The following is a 22963-nucleotide window of genomic DNA, read 5'->3' as shown; positions in this document are numbered from 1 at the left end:
GATGGATGCTGTAAATAATCCCACAGTAGTTCAGAATTAAGGGTAATAAAGAGTTCTTTATTCAGGAATAGACTCACAGATCATAGTCCTCCGCACAAAGGGGGAACAGAAACTGAATCCAGCAGCTGGAAGAGAACCATGCAAGCTGTACAGCTGCATTTATAGAAAAAGAGACTGCACCCAAGTGGGCTGGTATCTTAAAGGCAATTGTTCGAAGGAATTCCCACAGCACCTCCCCCTTTTGTCTAAATAAGAGAGTTCTAAACCTAATACAAAACTATATAGGATAAGAACAAATAGCAAGTGTAAAAATTAGAATTACAACCAACATAAACAATATCAAGCAAGAAACATATGCTAAATGTTTCAATAATTATCCTATCCTAAGGAGTCTAAGTCTTGTATTAGAAGTAGCTTGGTCAAGTAATAAGAGGAAAATAAGTATGACTATCTAGTCTTCAGCCCCATGAAAGACCTGAGAAGGGAAATAATATTACTTGAGTAAACAGGAAGTGCAATCAAACAACTTCCAAAATGTGCAATAAGTGACAGAGACAACTGACTACCTGGTCAGTCACCCAAAGTCTCATTTATAACAATGGAGTAACCAACATTGGCTAAGGCCTAGAATAACTGACAGACCGTTTTTTTTTTGTTTTTTTATTGGTTTTTTTAATATAAAGATATATTTATAAAAGAGTTTGGCAGGTCAAAGAGAAGCATCACACTTCTAAAAACATAAGCATTCTTCTTCCTCTAGTCTATAGAGAATTGTTTAAAAAAACTATAACGTCATCATCATCATGAACACGCACCCACCAGTATCACCAGTATACACCACACTAGAATGTACACCTCGGCAAGTAACTGAAGGCAGGCACTCAACCCCTTAATGGTGAGGACAGTGAGCTACAGAGAAGCATTAAAGAGGAGTCCAGCCCAAGGGGGACTAGAAATGCATTGTTCAAAGGCCAGTTGTGCCAAGAAGAAAACAAGCTCCAAGTGGAGTGTCTTGGATGCTTAACATTCTCTTGGGCTTAGGTTAGTGTTGCCAGGAGTGCCAATTGTGTCAACAGAACACTAAATTATTTAACATGTCAACAGAAAATTAAGTTATTTAATGTGTCAACAGAACACTGAGTTATTTAAATGCCATATTCTACAATTCTTTGAAGTGGTTAAAGATTACCTATCTATGTGGAATACATTCTCTATGTATCTAAAGAACCTGATTAGTCTAACTACAAGTATGACAAATGTGGATGACTATTGATCTATAATTCTTAATACCTATATAGCTTAAAGGCTAAGATTTCATATATAAATATTAAACAATCTTTAAACAACTGTATAGCAAATGAGGACAATGACCTCAAAATGTAAACAATGTATAAGTGTCTTGATCAGAGGTAGAAATGTATAGTGAAATATGATAAATATATTCTAAAATTGTATTAATATACAAAATGTCTTAAGCAGAGGTAGAAGCATGCATGCATACAATATGACAAAAAACTTTGCCTAGGTGTACAAATGTTGTAAACAAAAATAAGAACATATTCAATAAAATTTGAATTTGTACAAATATACAAGAATCTATACCAATGTAAATTGCCTATAAATGATAGCTCACAGGTATTCACTCTATTACTCACTATTATTATTAGTGTAAGTTCACACTAATCTACCTATTATCCTGTCCAATTTCCCTTTTTTTTTCAGAGATCCCTGAACCTACATAATTTCCACCTCAACCCACAACCCTATACCAGTTATAATTAACCCCTAATTGATGTCCTTAACCCTGAGGACAAACTTTGTCATCTTCTAGAATTACTTCCAGTTGGCATGGGGGCCATGTTCTTTCTATGGGATCCTGTAAGAGTAAAATGATGGTTAAGTTCCAAGATCACTGTCTGGTAAAATTGCAAATAGTCTCTGAGTACTTGGTAGGGTTTTTCTGAGGTTCCTATTTGAAGTTCTGGCTAGAATGTTGTAAGAAGGTGCACCATTTCAGCTAACCATGTTGGAACCATCTTGAGCAGCTGGTACCCTAAACCAGTCTTATAGTAGGACTATCAGCATCATGATGTCATATCAACCAGGAAGAGTCATTGTTGTAGGACCTCATCTTCTTCCTGGAAACTTAAAAGATTACTACAGGAAAATTTATTGTTCATTGTGGAAAACTTAAACATTAATCATATAGATATATATTCAATAAAATGTATGATATAGACAAAAATAGGTATGGAGAAAAATAAGTTTTTTAAAATTCTTTCTTTTTTCTGTCCCATATCAGATGATTCCTGACATGAAACAGAAACTCTGAATTTTTCTTTCAACGACATGCTTGGATTTAGAGAATGATAGCCATTGTCCAACTCCAAAGCCAGCTTTGATTTTTAAGTGAGTCTATTATTCTACTGGGTTCAGAGATTTACCCTACAGATGACCTGTCCTCATAAGTCTTTTCTCAGTGACCCTTTCTGGGTAATCATCTTTTCTTCTTTAGGCATCTAAATGTCCAAGGTCTCTTGACTTTTTGAAGATGAGAATTTTCATGAAAAGACAAGAACAGAACCCTGCCCCAACCCCTATGAGGTCTCCTTGACATCTGTATGCTTGTCACCTCTGGGAATGAGCTGTCATTTCTCTTTCTCAGAGATTTCTCTTTTTCAAACTGAATCTTTATTCATTTTGATGGTATCCATAGCTTTTCCTCTCCTGGAAACAAGAGCAAAGCCCCTTCCCCAATGTAGCACATCTCCTGGTTTCCATTGTAAGGTCAACACATCCTTGAAATACACTGGCAAATCAAATTCAGAAGTTTTTTTTTCTATTATCCAGTGCCACCCTGCTGGGGGTATTTTCCATCCCTTTCTATTTGTTTAACATATCCTTTATAGATCAATTTCATTTTTCTATAACTGCCTGACCTATAGGATTGTGTGTTATACCTGTAATATGCTTTATATTATAATAATCAAAAAACTATTTTATTTTCTTGGAGATATATGCTGGACCATTATCAGTCTTTATTTTTCAGGTACACTCATGATGGCCATAACTTCTAGTAAATGCATGATTACTGAATCAGCCTTTTCTGAGCCCAAAGCAGCTGCCCATTGAAATACTGAATAGGTATTAATGGTGTGGTATACATAATTTAGTTTTCCAAAATCTACAGAGTAAAACACATCCATCTGCCAGATTTCATTCCTTTGAGTACCCTTTGGGTTACTCCCTGAAGGTAATGGTGTTTCATTATAGAAAGAGCAAGTAGGGCATCTCTTTTTGCCATGTAATAGGAAACTCTTTAAACCGTTGCTATTGACATAATTTTTTTAATGAAATTCTGAAGCCTTCAGCAATTTCCAATCAATAATTGATCAATTTCTGCATTACTTTGTGCTAGAGAAACTGGCAGACTCATATGGGATTGGTTATTTATATGGACAAAGCCTATTCCTGATTATATCTTGAACCTGAATGAATAATGAAATCAATGCTATATCATCTGGTATAAATTCAGCGGTTTCAATTTGCAAAACAACTCTTTCTGCACATTGTGAATTAGTAACTATATTGAGAGGTTCTTTAAAATTCCTTAGTGCCATGAAAATAGCATATAATTCTGCCTTTTGAACAGAATTATAAGGGCTTTGCTCCACTTTACTTAAATCTTCTGATTTACTTGCATTAGTATAGAATGTGTGGGATCTAGCTATTGCTGTGTCACACACAATGCAGGGAAGGATCCAAGTAGTTCTGTTTGTAAGGTTAATTCTATCACATTTTGGATAATTACTACTAATCTCTCCTAAAAATTAGCACAAGCTCTTTGCCAGGGTTCATTGTTTTCCCATAATTTTTTAATTTTATCACTAGTAAAAGGCACTATAATCTCTGCTGGGCCTATTCCTGCTAGTTGACAAAGTCTCAATTTTCCTTTTATAATTAATTCAGAGACCTTTTACACATAAGTTTTAAATTTTTTACATGGTTTATGTGGTAAAAAGATCATTCTAAGATAATATCTTCCATCTGCATTAAAATTCCTGTAGAAGAAATTCTAGAAGGCAATATGACTAGAATACAATTAAGATTTGTATTCACTCTATCAATATGTGCCTCCTGTAATTTCTCTTCAACAACAGTTAATTCTTTCACAGTTTCAGCTGCTAATTCCCTGAGGCTATTTAAATCATTGTCACATCTAAGGTTTTGTTTAAATGAATTATTACATCAGGTATTATCCCAACAGCTGGTCATAGACTGTAAATGTCTCCTAACAATCTTTGAAGGTCATTCAGAGTCCACAATTGGTCTCTCCTAATTTGTAACTTTTGTATTCTAATTTTCTGTAAACCTATTTTATAACCTAGATAATTGACAGAATCTCCTCTTTGTATTTTTTTCAGGAGCAATTTGTAATCTCCATTTAGGCAAAACTTTCTTTACTTATTCAAGCATTCTTTCTAAAGTATCTACAGATAGCAAAATGTCATTCATGTTATGATAAATTACAGATTTAGGAGATTGTTTATATATTATTTCCAATGGCTGACTTACAAAGTATCGGCACAGGGTGGGGCTATTAAGCATTCCCTGTGGGAGGATAGTCCATTGATACCTCCTAGTAGGCTGAGAATTATTATAAGTAGGCCTTGTGAAGGCAAATTTTTCTCTGTCCTTTTCTTGTAAAGATATAGTAAAGAAACAATTCTTTAAATCAATAACTATAAGAGGCCATCCTTTAGGCAATAGGGAAGACAAAGGAATTCCAGATTGAAGAGGGCCCATAGGTTGAATTACCTTGTTGACAGCTCTGCCACCATTCTCCATTTTCCAGATTTCTTTTTAATAATCAATACAGGGGAATACAAAGACTGGTTGATTCTTCAATACAGTGAGCATCTAGTTGCTATTGTACCAGCTGTTCTAAATCCTGAAGTTTGTCTTGTATTAAAGACCATTGTTTAACCCATATTGGTTTCTCAGTTTACCATTTTAAAGGTAGGGTCTTTGATACCTCTAAAAGTTTGCTAGTTTTATGTTCTTGTACAGCCTGAATGGCTGGTGACCTTTCTGTATAGTACCTTATAATATCCTTCCCAGAAACATGAGTTTCTGAGACTGCAGAAATGTTAATCTGGGTATTCCATTGCTACAATAAGTCATAACCCTATAAATTCATTGTGATATTAACCACATATGGCACAGCCTTCCTCTCTGTCCTTCTGCCCTATGCATTCAACCTTTCTCGTGCTTTGTTTCACTTGAGATACAGTTCCATTTTCTAGGAATTGAACATCTGCCTCTTGAATAGGCCAATTTGAATGCCAAGATTCTGGAGTAATAATAGTCACAGTCACACCTGTGTCCAGTAATCCCTCAATTACAGTGTTATTTATATGCACTATTAGCTTCGGTCTTTGATCATTTGTAGAAGTATGCTAAAAATACATGCTTCCTGTTTTCTATTGAATTTTTGATTTATCCTCCATGTTTATTCCATCATCTAGAACAGCATGGGTTTTTTTACAGCAGGCAATAGATTTCTTAATTTTCCTATTAAGACATGTTCTCCACAGTGACTGGGAATGACTGGACCACATTTTATTTGGTGGCCTGTGAGAGGTCCTCCAAGGAGTTTCCCAATGGTATTGAGTTGCCCTGTCTGCCTTTTGTTGATCTGCATTCATTGGTCCAGTGCTGGCCTTTGCCACATTGTCTACATAGTCCAGAAGATTGAGACCTTCTATTTTTGCCTTTTCCATAGGGGACATTATTTCTAGGAATGCCTTGTCTACAATCCCTTCTCAGATGTCCTATTCTACCACAATTAAAACATTTGACATTTTGATGTCTCCTCATACCTTTGGAAATTGCTTCTCCTACCCAGGCCTCAGTATTATAGTCAAATGTCTCAACGTTCATTATATGCAGGATCCATTCATCCATTGGTGCTAATCTAACCTTTATAGGCCCAAGTATCTTTTTGGATTCTAAGTTGGAATTTTCAAATAAGTACTCATCTAGCTTCTGGGTCTGTTACTTCTATTTGTACAACCTTAGTTAATCTTTGTAAAAAGTCACTAAAATGTTCTCTTTGACCTTGTTTAACCCTAATATATGATCCAATTCATTTTCCCAGTTCTTGAATTCTGTCCCAAGCATTTAAGGCTGCTGTGTGGCATAGGGACAAGATGTGTTCCTCATAAAGAGCTTGAGCCTGTGGGTCAGCATAAGTGGCCTCGCAAAGAATTTGATCTTGGGAAGTCTCAAATCCTTTGGCTTTTCCCTGTTGTTCTAAAATTTTTGTCTCTTCTCTCCAATAACATTTCCCCAGTAGTTGTGGCTCCATCTTCTAGGACTGCTGAAACTAATTGAAGTCACTCATGTGGGGTAGCCTTATTGCTGGAAGCCCATGTCTTTACCATCTCCCTAATGGTAAATGCAAGTCATAATATACTATTGCTTGCTTAGTTTCTTTTAGATCATTCATACCTATAGGTTTCTGTCTACATTCTTTGGATCCTTTTGGGCATTTAGAACTTGATGCTTTTTCAGAGGTGATTACAGGGTAGGAACCTAAAACCCTGGGTAAGTCATCTCTGACTCTGACATGTACTGGTGATGTTAAATCCTGTCCTTGTACCTTCTTTCCCTGCTCATCAGCACTGATACTTTCCTCAATCATTTCAAATATTTTTACTACTATCTTTTGTAAAGCCTGAATCTCTTGACCTGTATATATTTCTAGTGATTTCATTGAAAAACCTAACCGCTGATCCTCATTCTGCACATGTGATTTCAAGGTATGAAGTTTTTTCTTTAAAGATAACATCTCATCCTTGGACATTATTTGGATAGTGTACAGATTACCTTCCTGGAGAGACACTCTACCAGCTAACCTAACTTAACTTTTTAACAGATTTTGATTGTCACATTCAATAGTATGAATTCTTTCAGACAAGTTCTCAGTACCCTTGGACATGGATTGAATTTTGTCTTCAAATTAATGTTATTCTTTTCAATGGCATTAATTTTTCAGCTAATTTTTGATTTTTCATGGTATTAATCCTGTCAGCTAGCTGTTCATTATTAGTCTGTAAAAACTATCATTTCTAAAAGTTTCTCATTCTTGGCTCTGTTATAAAACCATTTTCTTATAGATATAATATGAAAAACAAAGCTAAGTCCCAATATCTAATAAATGAATGTCTCAGAAAAACCATATAAGCCTTGCAGAATACGATCCATAGTATAAGAAAAAAAATTATCAAATTCCTGAATGGAAATATTGTCTGCAATTATATAATTTTTAAGTTTATTGATTTATTTATTAATCAAATAGTTACCATTGTTATGAGATTTCAGTACATTGTTGTAGGTGTAATAATCTTTATTGGTCAGCAGGTATTGTGGTTGCAGTGTGTGGCAGAGAGACGCGACCAGCATTGACACAAATAGTCCTGAGCCACTTTGGTTCTGCACATTGGTGCCTAGTAAATACTGACAAATATGCTTTGCTTGACAAATTAAGAGTAATTAAAACAGTTCTGTACACAGAGCAAGAAGCCCAGAGCTTGTGAGCAAGAAACACAAACCAGAAGCTGCACAAGCCTCCACATGGCAGGGAAAGTGGTGGGGGAGGGGGCTGAGTGTGTGTGAGCCTGGGAAATTCCCAAATTGCTGCATGGTAGCCTTGCTGTGGCTGGGTTTTGGAAAAAAAAAAAACTTAGTATGTGAAATCAAGCCAGGCGGGTGGGGATGGGAGACCTACTGTCAACAGACCTTTTGTGCCTTTTAGGCCATTCCATCCAGTAGGTATAGAGTTGGGATTCACATGGGTGCCCAATGAAGATGGACATTATAAAGTAATCCCACACTAGTGCAGAATTGAGTATAATAAAGGGTTCTTTATTCCGGGATAGACTCGCAGGTCAAAGTCCTCTGCATTTATAGTAAAAGAGACTATGCCCAAGTGGGCTGGTATCTTTAAGGCTATTGGCTGAAGGAGTTCCCACAGCGTCTATGGGAAAGGCACCTGCTGCCATTTGATATGAGAACCCACACAGTAGAAGGAGAGAGCCAACTCCAGGAATTTGTCTGTTGAAACTATAGGCCTTCTGAAACATGGATATACCCACACATGTGTGGTAGCATGCATGTATGCACATACATGCACACTAATTTATTATATATGAAAAGGAATCAAAAGGAAATATAAAAGGAAGATGAGAGAAATGCTTGCTGAGCTTTACCAACAGATTTTAATAACCAAAACCTCTTTCTTCACAACATGGTTTAATGTGGTGCTGACTTATCTCCTCTATAACCTGTTTTTTTCTTAAGATTTATTTTATTTTTGCAAGCCTGTATGTCAGTGCACCATGCATATATAATGCCTGATGGGTCCTCTGGAACTGAAGTTACAGATGGTTGTGATCTGCCACGTGGGTGCCGGGAACCAAACTGGATCCTCTGTAAGGGCAGCCAATGCTCATAATGGCTGAACTATCAATCTCTCCAGCTCTGATTCCTTGATTTTGAAGAGTTCTCTCTGTCTTTTCTTTGACAGTATTAATTTAGTCACAGATGTTCTAGTACAGTTGTCCAACTCCACTGATATTTTAATTAGAATTACATTGTTATCTTCTTTGGGAAATGTGCAACTTTATAATGATTAGGCTTCTCTTTAAGGAATGTGTTCCTTTGTATAGAAATTTTCACTTAATTACTTAATAAATTTTGATAATTTTAAAAAGTTACAACATATATGCTATTACCATGACACCTACATATGATTTTTGGTTATTGCTGTAAATGAGGTTCCTTCCCTGCCTATGTCTATGTGTTAACATGTGTGTGTACACATGTGTGTATACAGGTATGTGTACAAGTATGCATTTAGAGGCCATAGGTTGATGTCAGATGTCTTCTTCTATTGCACAGACACAAGGTCAACACAGACACAAGATCAACACAGACACAAGATTATCACAGACACAAGGTCATCATGACACAAGGTTATCACAGACACAAGGTCATCACAGATACAAAGTCATCAGAGACACAAAATCATCATAGATACAAGATCATCACAAACACAGTGTCATCACAGACAAGGAGCTCACAGAAACAACTAAGCTGGGCTTGTGGGAGCTCACCAACACTGGACCAACAGCTAAAGAGCCTGCATGGGACCAGCATAGGCCCTCTAAGTATGTGAAACAGTTGTATAACTTGATCTACTTGTAGGAATCCTAGCCTGGCAGTGGTAGCGCCTGCCTTAAATCCCAGCACTTAGAGGACAGAGACAAGCAGATCTCTGTGAGTTCGAGGCCAGCCCAGTCTACAAGAGCTAGTTCCAGGACAGCCAGGGTTGTTACACAGAGAAACCCTGTCTTGAAAAACAAAACAAACAACAACAACAGCAAAAAATTTGTAGGACTCCTAGCTGTGGGAGTGGGGCCTGTCACTTACACTTTGGTAGGCTTTTGGGAGCCTATTCCACATACTGGATTGCCTTCCGGACTTTAATATGAGGGGAGGAGCTTAGTCCTACCTTAACTTGGTATGTCATACTTCATTGACACCCATGGAGATTTGCCCTTTCTGAACAGAAACAGAGGAGGAGTAGATTGGAGGGTGGGCAGAAGGGAGGTAAAGAATGGAATGGGAAGAGAAGAGGGAGAAGAAACTGTGGTTGGGGTGTAAAATAAATAAAAATTGTTATAAAAAAAAAGGAAAAAAAGATACAAGAAAGGTCATGGTGGCACATACTCTTAATTCCAGTACTCAGGAGGCAGAGACCTGTGAATCTATGAGTTTGAGGCCAGTCTGTTCTATAAAGCAATTTCCAGGGCATCCAGGACTACACAGAGAAACCCTGTCTCCAAAAACTGATAAACAAACAAACAAATAAACAGACACAGCAGGAAGGGTGCTAGCTGGGAAATGGGAGCTGGACATAAGTATAATATGAATATAACAGAATACATTCTGTACATGCAGGTTGCTGCCAAAAGAAAATACATATAAGTAAATAGAGAGTTTTCAGTTTGTGAGACTATCACTACAGAAAATATTCTCTGCGTGTTGTCCGTGTTATTCAAGTGGAACCTATCATCAGTATCAGTTAGAAAATTGATGCCATTTAAGTAAAACAGAGAATGAATAAGCAGAAAAAGTATATAAATACATTTTATCGTCATTTCTGAGAATCAGAAATAATTATGAAATGACTAAGTCATACCTGGTGACAAAATGTCCTCTGTTTGTAAGGAATAATCCCACTGCAGTTAAAATGTGACCACCTGACTTAAATTACTACTGTTCGGAGCTCTTTGCTTGCTTGCTTGTTTGTTTGTTTGTTTGTTTTTTCATGGGGATGATTGTGAGTTGACATGTTTGGGGAGAAGGTGGCATAAATCAGCTGATTCAGAATTAATCTCTTACCTGTTTTAGGTCTTTTTGACCCAGGAGTTTGTGACCTATGAAAACGTTACTTTTGGGGATTTGTTAAAATATTTTACAGTGTGTAGATTTTAACTGATACCACACTGCTGGAAGTTGGCTAACATTGCCCAGAGGGAAAGGTTGTATTGGGGTAAATTGGAAAGAGCTTAAGAAGTTCTGTTAAATTTCAATGCAAGTGAGAAAAAGGAGAGTCGACAGTGGGAAACCCTGCACATTCTCAGCCTGGAACAAGGAGAACAGCCCTTTGCCCTAGTGTCTGCAGTGTTCCTCTTACTCTCCCATTTCACGAAATTCTGCTTCAGTTCATTGCCAGAAAATGTGCCCAAAGAAGCCTGTGGGTCGTTTATACTGCACATCCAAGGCTGCAGAAAGTGACAGTGGGGACTTGGGGAGTGTTCTTGTCTGTGTCGGAAGCCAAATGGAAGATAAATTGCCACTGGCCACCTCTCTTCTTATTGAACTGGTCCAGCCCTGCCTTTACTGGAGGACTCACAGGGTTTTGAAGCGCAAATAAGATGGTGGTGAAGCGTAAACCCTCTTAGGATTTCACATTGATGGATTTTTCCCCAGTGTAGGTTTCTAGCTCTAACTGTTATCTGGAAGCAACCCTCAAAGAAACAAGTCTTGTTTTGTTTTTGGCCAGTCAAGCAATAAGAACTTCCCATAGGGGTGTTCTTTCCACACATGCATATGGATCAAAAGATGATTTAATTGGATCTTTTGGGAACCCTTTGCAGGAATGCTGTCATTTCAAGGTCAAATCTTTCTTGCTATTAATGTTTAAGTCGGAAAGTACTCAAGGATGTGCTATTTGAGGCTCAGTAGTTTAGGAGAACTACTTTGAGCCAGTTCATGGTAGACAAAGTCTTCTACAAGATGATAGTCTTTCTGTAATTATTTAATCTTTTTCTATTGAGTTACAAACTTATTCACATTTATTTAATTATTTTGTATATTTTTTGCCAGCCTTAAAAATAAAATAAGAAATTCTGAGATTATAAAAAAAAAATTGTACTATGGTTTTTATAAAGATACCAAAGTAAGGAAGTAAAGGAGACATAGACACATCCAAATAAGAGGTATTAGTTTATGTGGCTAATTTTTTAAATTCCCCACATTATTTAAACATAACAGATAAAACATCTTTTAAATTTTGTGGTGATTTTGGAATGAGGGGAGTAATCACAGACTACAAAGTCATCCCAATTTTAGCATAACTTAAAGGTTTTCTGTGTGAAAATTTTAAAGGAAAATTAAAATATTTTACTAGGCAAGTATCATTTACTTTGCTCACAGTTCATAGGAATACTGTTGATGAGTCTTTCCTTGAACATTCTGGGGTCTTTAGATATGCCGTATATATTTGTATTATTTATTCTTTTTTGAGAATGAGAATGTATCTCTTTACAACAGAGGTTTACCTCTGTGTCTCTTGTATTTGTTATAAAAATGGGTTGTTAATTTCCATAATTGATGTTGATCACAATGTTTTAATTTAATCTCCAGGTTGGTTTTTGTTTATTTGTTCTTCAGAATTTCCGTCCTATTTTTTAAATGTTAGAAGCTTAATTATTTCTCATTGGATTTGAAATAAGGGCAAAACCCCAAACTCCAGATAAGCAGAACCTTCTGCATGTACAGCTTTCTTGGCACTGGTTCATTGCTGGGAGATGTTCACATGACCTCTCCTTTGTTAGCAGAGAGTCTGCGGCCCTTCCCAGGATGCTCCCCTGATCACTGTCTTTTAAATCCAAGTTGGAAGTTGATTAATGGATGGTGAGCTTTTCTATTCTGAGCTACACATATTGTTGACATTATGTCACATGTTGCTTTTTAATTTCTGATGTGCTTAATGTGTTTTTAATTTGCAAAGCATGAGTGTCCCTTTCACAGCAGTAGAATAGAGTCAGCGTTTCTAAGTCCAGATATTGCTTTATTCCAACAAGAAGGGGCATGGTGAAGAGGGCTGAACTGAAGCCTTGGGTTTCCTGCAACACGCACGTCAATGAATTTCACTTTGAATATTGTTCAATAAAAGAAGGCACTTGAGAAAGGCTTTTCTTTTCTCCGAGAAGTCTCTTGCCTCTTGGTGAGTGAATTGCCCTACTATAAAAGCTCTGGGGGAAAGTGAGTGAAAAGACAATCCACAAATGATCACTCTCCTCCGCCTTTGATTGGGTCAGATTCGGTTGTGTGTGTGGCAATTGTTTTCTTTTCCACTTAGAAGAGGTTTATGGTCCGATGTCTGTCAAGTCAGACCTTGTCCTAAGGTTGTATTTCTCTCTGGAGTTCCTGGGGGTGATGTTATCTTCTGGTCACTCAGCGTGTGGTTGCTCTGGAGAGTATCTGTCACTCTAGGCATTACAAGATGGATGGGTCTCCAGTGAACTGCTGGGTGAAGCAAATGGTGAAAACAAGAAAAGACAAGAGGTTTCAGGGTCTGCAGAGGACCAGACAACAGGGAAACCCTTAGAACTCAAGAGTAAGCTGAGCCCTGGAGGAAAGGAGAGCAAGGATGGGCCAGTGTCAGGCCAGAAACGGCCTGCAGCTCAGAATCCTTTGGTGGCTTGTTGTGGTCTGAGGGAGTGATCTACATCATGGTAACAGTTTTGTGTTTCTGATTTCCAAAATGTGTGTGTGTGTGTGTGTGCATACATATATGTAGGTGTGTGTATATATATCTGGAGAAAGTATTGGGAAATAACAATAATAATAGGATGTTTTGTGAAGATTTTGCTTTAAAATGTTTTAAAGATTAAGCTAAAAATTGAACATTTAGCCATTTCAATTTACTTTCTGTTTTTTCCTTTTCTACTTTTTTTTTTTAATTATTATTATTGAAATGTCAACCGACAGCTAGTAGATGTTAAGACACTTGGAAACTTGGGTCGTGTAGCTGATATCCTCATTGTTTTCTGAATGCTCTTTGGCACTTCCGCTAGGGAGTTCTGAGAGTTCTGTGTTTTAATGGAGACTGGGGGCAGGTTTTAAGTTATTTTAAATTATCTTCAATTTCATTTAATGGATTCTGTGATGGAAAAAATATATAATTTTTATTGATTTGTGAGACACTGAGGTTTGTACTGTAGTCGCTTGGTTGATAACAGTCACAGTGTGTAAATCCTTATTTATACAAAGTCCCTCCTGTGGGACAGAGAGGACAGGAAGCTGCCTCGGGATAGAAGATGAGAAAAGAGAAGGCAGTGTAACTGAAAAACAAAAAATGATTTTGTCAAACATTTTGGCATTTGTCTATGAAAAAGCCCATCAGTTGAAAGGCAAAGAAATTGAGATGGTTAGGAGCTTTAAGCTGCATAAACGGTGGAGTCTCTCCTTCTCTGTGGGCGTAAATAATAGATGAAAGAGGAAGAGTGACAACAAAGGACCAGGTCCTTTAAAAAAATGTGTGCAACCTGAATAGGGGTCTGTGGTCCAGGGCCAAAGGTCTTAGCTTTGAGTGTAATTAGAAGAAAATACAAAAATGTCATTACTAGCAGGTGAAGTGTGCAGCACGTGGCTAAAAATTAGCAGTTTTAGACTCCAAAGCTATTGGAATTGGATTATTGACCCTTTTAAAAATCATTAAGATACTTGCAGAGTCAGTCGGTCCTCATTGACAGTAATGCAGTTTGACCTCATTGACCATATGGGGTAATCTTGGGTTTGGATTAGGTAGGAAAGATGCTGTTGGTGCATGTGAGTGAGAAGTGTTAGCCTGAACATCCGGGGCCTGCGTTTTTCGTTATTCTTGTGTGAGAAGGCATTCTTCCAATAAGGAGAGGTTAAGGCAAATATTTTTTATCCCAAAAGCTATAATGTTTATTTTCTCTCTTTCAAGTTGACATAAAAAAGAAAGTACAAAAACATTTTTAGCATGACTTCAAGTATTTTAATTTATATATATATTCATATTGCATTTAGTACATCCTTAAAAACTAAGAATCTTTAGTTTTCTTTTTTAGACACAGTAAAAATTACTTCTAAGTTATGTATAAAAATTAATGACAATTTGCTTTAATTTATTTAAAGCTTTACCAATTTTTCATATCTTTGTGTTTAATTTATATCAACCATATTCTACTTAGTGGGGTAGAATAATAGGCACGTTATTCAATCAATTGTAGGTGATTATAGTTTATTTAATATCTCATAGAAACATACTGCTCAGAAAGTAGGAAACCTTTCTCTTCTTGCAATTTTTCTGGAAATCACTACAGAAGTTCAAAAAGTAAAAATTATTACCTTCCTATTTATATTTGACCTCTTTATAATTAATTATAATTATACTATTTATAATATAAATTTATTAATTTATTCTTTGAATAAATTAATTTTAGACAAATATCAGGGATTGTAAAACTCCCAGATGCCTCAGAATAAGAAAGTTGTTTTATCTTAATTCTATTCCAAAACAGAAGTAATCTGGGACTTTTACTGTTATGATGATGTCAAAGAAACTTTCTCAGCTCGCACTGAGGGAAGGGTGGGGAGGGTTGCTCTAAGAAAAGCAGAAATTATTTTGACCATATATTGAGGGTGGTTGTTGGAGTTTAGGAACAGGGAGCTTCTTTCTATTTCTCATGGTAATAAGTTGAGGTACACAGGAGTTTGGTAATTCCTGTGGTTTTGTAGAATTTCGATTTGTAGATTGTTATATTGTGCAATAAAGGGAACTGAGAAATAACTTGTGGTTTTATGCATTCTATGTTTTATAGGTGCAAAGAACCCTGAAGAAAGTTGTGATCTCGGACAAGCTTCCTGAGATGTTGACTGCCTAGCTAACCATGAACATGATCCAAAAATGTTAATATATGAACCAAGGTATTGTGTGATTGCATTCCTCTTTTCAAACTTTTCATGGTCAAATTGGTTTTGTTAGATTAATTTACAGCTGAAATAAAGCGACTATGTTTGGTCCTTAAACTAAGCAGGAGCGTATACGCCCTCCTTTCCAGGTCTGCCCCATTCTGCACGCCTCTCTGCTCTGTCTTCTCAATTCCCCAGTTAAACTTACTAAGTTTTTCTCCCAGATGGCTCTGAATTTCCTGTCTACATAAATTGAAAAAATGTGAATTCAAGGGCTAAAGAGAAGGCTCAGTGGGTAGAAGCACTCACTAACCGCTTCTCTAGAGGACTGAAGTTTTCCCGTCACCCACATCGGGTGGTCCCTGAGATCCAATGCCAATGTGTGGATGGTCTCTGTGTCATCCACACACATGGCATCCCCACGGTCAGACAAACACACATACACAAAAATAAAAATTAAATCTTAAACTCTTATTTTTTCACATCTTTTTTCTTTTTTATTGTTCTTTGAAAATTTCATTCACATATACATTATGTCTTGATCAAACTCAGTCCCTCCAAGAATGCACTTTTTGGTTCCTCTTTGGTAATTGTAATTTTCTTTCCAGTTGTCTGATAAGAGACTTTGAAGCCCTTGGTTATGCAGAAAAAAAAAAAAAAAAAAAAAACCCAGCCTGTATTTAGTGATCACATCCTTGTGATACTGTTCTGAGACGTGTTACAGAGCTTTAATAAAATGTTTCTGACTTTATTTTTTAAAGGCTTTTAATTCAGAGGGGAAGGGTGATATTGGTTCTCTCTCCAATATCAGCGGGGGAAAAAAACTTGTTAAGAATTGAGAATTTAGGGCTGGAGAGATGGCTTAGTGGTTAAGAGCCTCCAGAGGGCCTAGGTTTAATTCCCAGCACCCACATGGCAGTTCACAACTCTCTGTAACTCCAGTTTCCGGAGATCTGACACTCTCATACCAATGTACATAAAATAAAATATTTCAAAAAGAAAAGAATTAAGAATTTAGTGTGACTGCTTTAGGGCCTCTTGGCTTTTAGAAAGAATATACGAACCCTCTCTCCCGGCTTTAGAAGTTACAGTGTGTTTAAATGCCTAGTGTTTTCAGCGGAGGCCAAAGAGCTTTTTCTCTTTTATGACCTGTTGTATCCTTTTGAGGCCAGAGAGAACAAGAGGGTCATTGCCACTTCAGCCCAGTCCCTGTTTGTTCCTTAGTGATGACCACGAAGACACTGAAACCCAGTATTGGCTTAACATCTGGAAAATGGTCAGAGAGGAGGAAAGGCAGAAGGGAGAGCCAGAACTGTTGCATTTTGTTTCACCAGGTGCTAGGAGGAAGCAACAGTAGCCTTTTTGATATGGGAGGCAAATTCTGTGGGCCCTGGCGTTAGGCTTCAACAATTGAAGAGGTCAGAGGACAGCTGAGTGGGGTCAGCAAGACACCATGGGGTGTATTTTGTTACTTAGGAAAAGGAGCAGCCCCTAAAGCCTTCAAGGATTCCCTTGGAAATCTGTGTTGTGAAAAGGTTTTATGAGTCTCATGGCAATAACTCCTGATTTATCTAAGGAACACTAGCTTTTGTCTAAAGGAAGGATAATCCTCACCAAATGTTGGCCAGGACTGTTAGACTCAGCAGAGGTCTGAAAGAATAGTTAGGATTCGAAGTGTACTTCGCCTTCCAGAACATTTATCATATTAATGTTTCTGTCACAACAAAGAATTTTGCACTGTTGAAATATCACTTTTTTCTTTTCTTGGAACAGAAAGCAGGGGAATGCTGGAGTAGGGAGCTGGTCACATTAATTTCAAAATTTTTCTACATACTTCAGACCTTTCTTGCACACAGAAAACTATTATTAAGCCTTTTTTTCAAATACCAAAACTTGCTACCTCTAGAAGGTTATCTTTTAATGTGTTTATAAAGGGCATACATAAAACATTAAGTATGTTCCTGGCTCACTGGTTTTTAACATTTTTTAATTCTTACTATTTTTTGTGTATACATGTGACTCTGGGATTGAACTCAGGATTCATACTACAGTCCTGGCTTGTAGACCTTTTGATTTTAACTGTTACTGATTGGTAGAAGGGGACTATAAGCTGATGAATAACCCCAAACCCTCTGAAATTTCTCTCTGAAAATGTTTTCTTTTTTTCATATATATTATATCAGGAAGAAAAAAAATTCAATGTCAGAGCCAAGAATAAAAACATTGTATATCCAGTGGTAGAGGGCTTGCCCAGTGTGTGAGGCCCTGGGTTCTGTCCTAGCACCCACAAAGAATGGCAGCACAATAAGGGATGCTGCCTTTGAAAGGAGCTGGAGAATCTGGGGGTGCGGAGTCTGCCACCTCTGAGAGCAGCGCTGAATGATTCCTGAACACCTTTAAAGGTGGTAGCCCCTGACGGATTCGTAGGGCAGATTATCACTCTGGGCTTTGGCAGTATTTTGATATTCCACTTTATACATTATGCATATATACAGATATAGAAAGAAAGCATATGTATCGATATGTATAATAAAGAAAAAATCATGTGTATGATAAGCCTTGTTAAACATTTTTGCTAATTTGTAAATTAGTGTTGCAATTAACATATTCAGTAGCTACAGTCGTGTGAGTCTTTTCAGTCCTTTTTTCAGTAATAACTCCTATTCAAGGATGTGTTCACGAATGTATTTTCTCAAGGTTAAACACCTTTCACCAGCTAATTCAGAAACCCGAGTGTGGTGACTGATAATTGCCTAGAGAGGACGCACAGCTGTTTAAGTAGCGTTGGAATTGAGGGAAATCTGACAAGCGCAATCAGCAGAGTTAATAAGATAACGAAAGACTGATGTCGGGAGGGGGTGGGGAACCCACCAGTCACGTGACCTTTCTCTGTGAAGCTGTGTCCCCCTCTAAATGGCCTCGAGACTACAGCGGGGCGGGTTGCTTTTCAGTTGTACAATGTAGCATGCCTGGTAAAAAGCCTCAAACTCACGTCTGACTGAGGAAAAGCATCTGTTTGACGACAGTATCTAAGAAAAATGATAAAATTTTGTTGATTCTGAAGCTTAATTCGCTGGCCTTAGATGTACCTGTATTTCACTGTTCTTGCTTAGAGCCTAGATTTAATTTTTCCTCAAGTGCAGGATAAGGGGACTTTGTTTCTAGATGTTTCCACCATCACCTGAAACCAGACAAACTCTGAGAGTCTTTAATGTGTCATTATATACATCGAGTGGGTTAATGCTCATGGCTTACTTTCTAAACAATCTTTTAAAAAACAAGATGGGATGCTTAAATAATAAAAATTAAGAAAAATATCATTATTTTTGCCTTTGCAGCAATACTTTCAAAATTAGTATTGACATTTAGAATGTCATTTTAATAGTATCTTTAAATTACATTTGCATTTTGGAAATTAGTTTTGCCTCTGGAGCTTTATGCAAATCTTAATCCCCACAGAACCTTCTTCTCCAGCCCCCGGCTCTGAAACCCTGACAGTCCTGATGGATGTAGTGAGCCACGCTTGGGAAGCTTCTCTCATTGTTTAATGTTTTCTGGTCTTGGTTATTGACTTTTCTCTCTATTGAAAAATTGGTCTCTGGCGACATGGTGGGAGTCATGCAGGAATTACGCCAGTTCCAGATCGTCCTGACAGGATATGTTTCTTTTACAGAAAGGTTCCCAGTTAGAACACTGTGTCCTTTTGTTACTGAGTGAACCAGTGCTGCCTCATCTTCCTATTGCTATCAACTAGCTGGGTATACCACAGTGATTATTTTCATAACGACTGGGGGCATTTGGGCATTTGTGTATATGCTTGAAAACATTAGAATTAAGAATTTAGAATTAAGTTAATTTAAAAAGGCTTCTTTTTAAAAAAAAATTGCTGTACTTTTGACTTCAGAACCTGTCCAAGTAGACATTACCCAATCTAAGTATACAAAGAGGCTGAATTTTTTTTTTTTTTCAAGACAAGTTTTCTCTATGTAGCCCTGTCCTGGACTCACAGGCTGGCCTTGAACTCACAGAGTTCTGCCTGCCTCTGCCTCCTGAGTGCTGGTATTAAAGTCAGATGACACCACCACCCAGGGTTTTTTTTTGTTTTGTTTTTTTTATTTATTTATTTTTTGGACTTTCAAGACAGGGTTTCTCTGTAGTTTTTGGTGCCTGTCCTGGAACTAGCTCTTGTAGACCAGGCTAGCCTCAAACTCCCAGAAATCCATCTGCCTCTGCCTCCCAAGTGCTGGGATTAAAAGCGTGGGCCACCACTGCCCGGCCCACCCAGATTTTTTTTAAAGCATTGTCTTTTAATGTGATTGTCTTTTCAGATCTTCAGCAAGGAAGATGGATAAAAGTGCAATAAAATACATTTATTTTGCATGTGTGTTTAGCATTGTGCCTTATTGAAATGTGCTTAGAAAGAAATAGTATTGCTTCAGATCTGCTTTCTATATAATTGGATAAGACACACAAAAGTTCACCCCCTTTTACTCAGTTCTGGTTTCATAAAATATCTACCCCTCCCAAAAATCCCACAGTCAAATAAACAAATATTAAAGCCAGCTAATACAAATAATTAAGAGTAACAAATATCTATTTAAAAGAATAAACAGAGCTGAGGTTTAGCTCAGGAGCTCAGGAGTATACTTAGCACACAGGACTGAGCCTTAATCCCTGGCATCACAAATAAATAGATAATAAAATACTAACAGAGCGAACTGTGAATGTGTATTTATTTTCAGTTTGGGCTTAGAGGCTTCATATGAACTTATAAGGATTGAATTTGGTTTATTTGTCTGAGAGCCACACACACATTATCACTGTCAGTGCTAGCAACAGAACCCATGGCCTCCGCATGCTGAGTACACATTCTGCCAATGAGCTATAGCCCCAAATCATGTGGATGGGTATCTTTAGTAAGAAAGAGTATATAATCTATAATGCAGCAATGCTTCCTCTTCTACAAAATCAAAGACTGTAAGAGCTTGATAAAGATGAAGTGACATGTTCAAGGTCACATCATTGCAGATGTCTATTAAGATGGCTACTCGGCACATGCAGCTTTTAAAATTAAATACAGTTAGATAAGATGCTTGGCCATCACATGTGGTTGACGGACACCAGGTCACAGTAGCCACATTTCAGGTGCTCAGTCACCACACGTGGCTGATGGATATCACAAAGTGGACTTAGAGACACTCCTCTACTGCTGGAGAAGTCTGTTGAGCAGCACTTGGTGTCAAAGGTTATTCAGGATTTGTTTATCCAATATAAAATGTTCTAGTGAGTTGTATGTAACGTTTAAAACCTGCTTTGGAACTTCTATATTGATAGTTCTGTGCTGCTGAATCATGACCTAGAATCTACCATGGCCCCAACATGCTCAAAGGAGACCATTTGTCATTTTGTTTTGTTTTGCCTTGTTTCGGTTTTGGTGACAGGGTTTTTAGCCCTAGCTGTCCTGGAACTCACTCTGTAGACCAGGCTGGCCTCAAACTCACAAAGGTCCACCTGCCTCTGCCTCCCAGGTGCTGGGATTAAAGATGTGCACCACTACTGTGGCTCCTCAGTAAATCTTAATGTAGCAAATGCTGAGACATCAAAACAAAAGATTCAATACAGAACCTATTTTAACTTTATATATCCAAAATCTTACTTATTCTCACAAAAACTAGGAGATTGACTATCTCAGCCCTGTCTCACGAATGGCAGATGAAGTAGCCAGTACCACCCAGGAAACTGTAGGACAAGAATCGATTTCAGAGCCTGTGTGCTTAACTGCAGGGTTCTCTCATGATAGCTGGCTGGTGTGTTAAGTATGGAAAGTGTGTGGACAATGTGTGTAAAGACAGAAGAAACAAACATCTCGTAAGTTGCACAGAACTGTCCCCTTTTCTGTGCTATGCACACCACACAGTCAAGAAATTCTGCCTTTAAAATAGTTTCTAAACAGAGACAATGACACCCCACATGCATTCACCCCACCAACAGGACAGACCGTCTTCACCCTCCCCTCCACCCTTTCCTTTTTCTCTGTATAGTCTCAGCAAGTATCTCAGGCTATCCTGCAATCTGCAATGCCCCTGCCTCAGGTGCTGCAAATATATGTGTGCACCATCACATGCAACCACTCTTACCTTTTTTCTGTGCCAAACGACATGTTGAAATAGGGAAGAAATGTACAATATTTTTAAGTTTAAACTTAAATCCTAATTTAAAACTGGAATGCCCCTGTCCTTTGGCAGGAACCAGGTTCTGATTCTGTTTGCTCCCTGTGGTTTTATATGACTCATCCATCAAATGGCTCCCCCTGAGACCTGACTAGACCTGCCACATGTCTTGGCTGGATACTTCCTGGGTGGCATGTGTGCTTCATTTATGTTGTCTCCTGGGGAGGTCCACAGTTCTCTCTGCCTCACATCATGACTCTGTGCTTAATCCATGGGCTCAGGAGGTAACAGCTGAATTTTTCCACTATAAAGCTCCCCTCGTCCTGCTAACTAATGGTCTCACCTATTACCACTGCCTGCACACATCCAAAATTAGTAGTTGCAAAGTGGTTGATTCTTTCATATGTCTAGTATTCTTTGCACATTTATTAGTTGGAAATCTTCATTTACGAAAATCACTCTCTGACAACCGAGTTACTGTGAAAGAGCAGGACCCTGTATAGCAACGCTCCTTCCTTTTTCTTCTAACAGTGCCCAGTTAACTAAGCGCTTTGTTTTTGTTTGTTTCTCTAAGAACTCTGCTTTTCTTCTTGAGTAGCAAAAATTGTAAATATACTTTGATCCCTGTTTCTGTTCTATGTTTCATTCCTTGCATCTTTGGCTATAGGAACCATTCCTGGGGACGCCTGTGTCTTTGAACAGTCTGTTAGTTCTTGGTAGTATGCTGTTTTCCTTTTCATTTACAGGAGAGAAAACAAGATTAAGAGGTCTGAAAGCAATAGCTAAAGTTATTTGTCCAGCTCCTCTTTCCTTCACTGCCTCTGTGAGCCACCAGGTATCGACGCTGCCTACCTACCCACACCCCACTTTCCCAGCCTTCCTTTCTATGGAAAAGGAAAAGGCAAGAGCGGAAAGCACCCAGCCTCGGTAGCATGGGTTTGTAGTGGGTCCATCTGTACTTCGAGCAGCTAATTAGTGGTGCAGAAAGGCCCACGTTGTACCATCCCTTTCTCAGATCATTTCTTAGTATCACAAAAGTAGCTATCAGCACCTGAGAGGTCTGTAATATGGAAATCAATGTCATGACTTCTTTCTTGTTGCAGTTTACTTGATGACTAATTTGCAAAGTGTTTTTCCATTTTCTTTTTTTTTTAAGATTTATTTATTTATTTATTATGTATACAGTGTTCTGCCTGCACATATGTTTGCAAACCAGAAGAGGGCACTAGATCTCATTACAGATGGTTGTGAACCACCATGTGGTTGCTGGGAATTGAACTCAGGACCTCTGGAAGAACAGGCAATGCTCCTAACCTCTGAGCCATCTCTCCAGCCCCGTTTCTCCATTATCTAACTGAGGCCAGTTATTCCGTCGTAACATTCCATCAGATGTCCCCTCATCGGATGAGGGGTCCCAAGTTAGAGATGAATGCCAATAATTTCAGTGACATGTATACGTATTGCGTATGGTATTTGTGATCAGTCCTATTACCCTT

The 22963-nt window shown here is 37.9% G+C and overlaps 1 protein-coding gene across 1 annotated transcript in view; it reads left to right on the top strand.

Annotated features, from left to right (window-relative positions):
* Positions 1-22963, top strand: part of Greb1l (GREB1 like retinoic acid receptor coactivator) — a 262261-nt gene that overhangs the window by 109506 nt on the left and 129792 nt on the right. The window contains exon 2 of the mRNA XM_057789098.1: positions 15207-15312. The gene's annotated coding sequence lies outside the window, so the exon portion shown is untranslated. The remainder of the gene's footprint in view (positions 1-15206; positions 15313-22963) is intronic.

Source organism: Chionomys nivalis, chromosome 14 (assembly GCF_950005125.1).
Source record: "Chionomys nivalis chromosome 14, mChiNiv1.1, whole genome shotgun sequence".
NCBI classification, from domain to species: Eukaryota; Metazoa; Chordata; class Mammalia; order Rodentia; family Cricetidae; genus Chionomys; species Chionomys nivalis.
The sequence above is the reverse complement of the archived record's forward strand: the minus strand, read 5'-3'. Positions and strand labels throughout refer to the sequence as shown.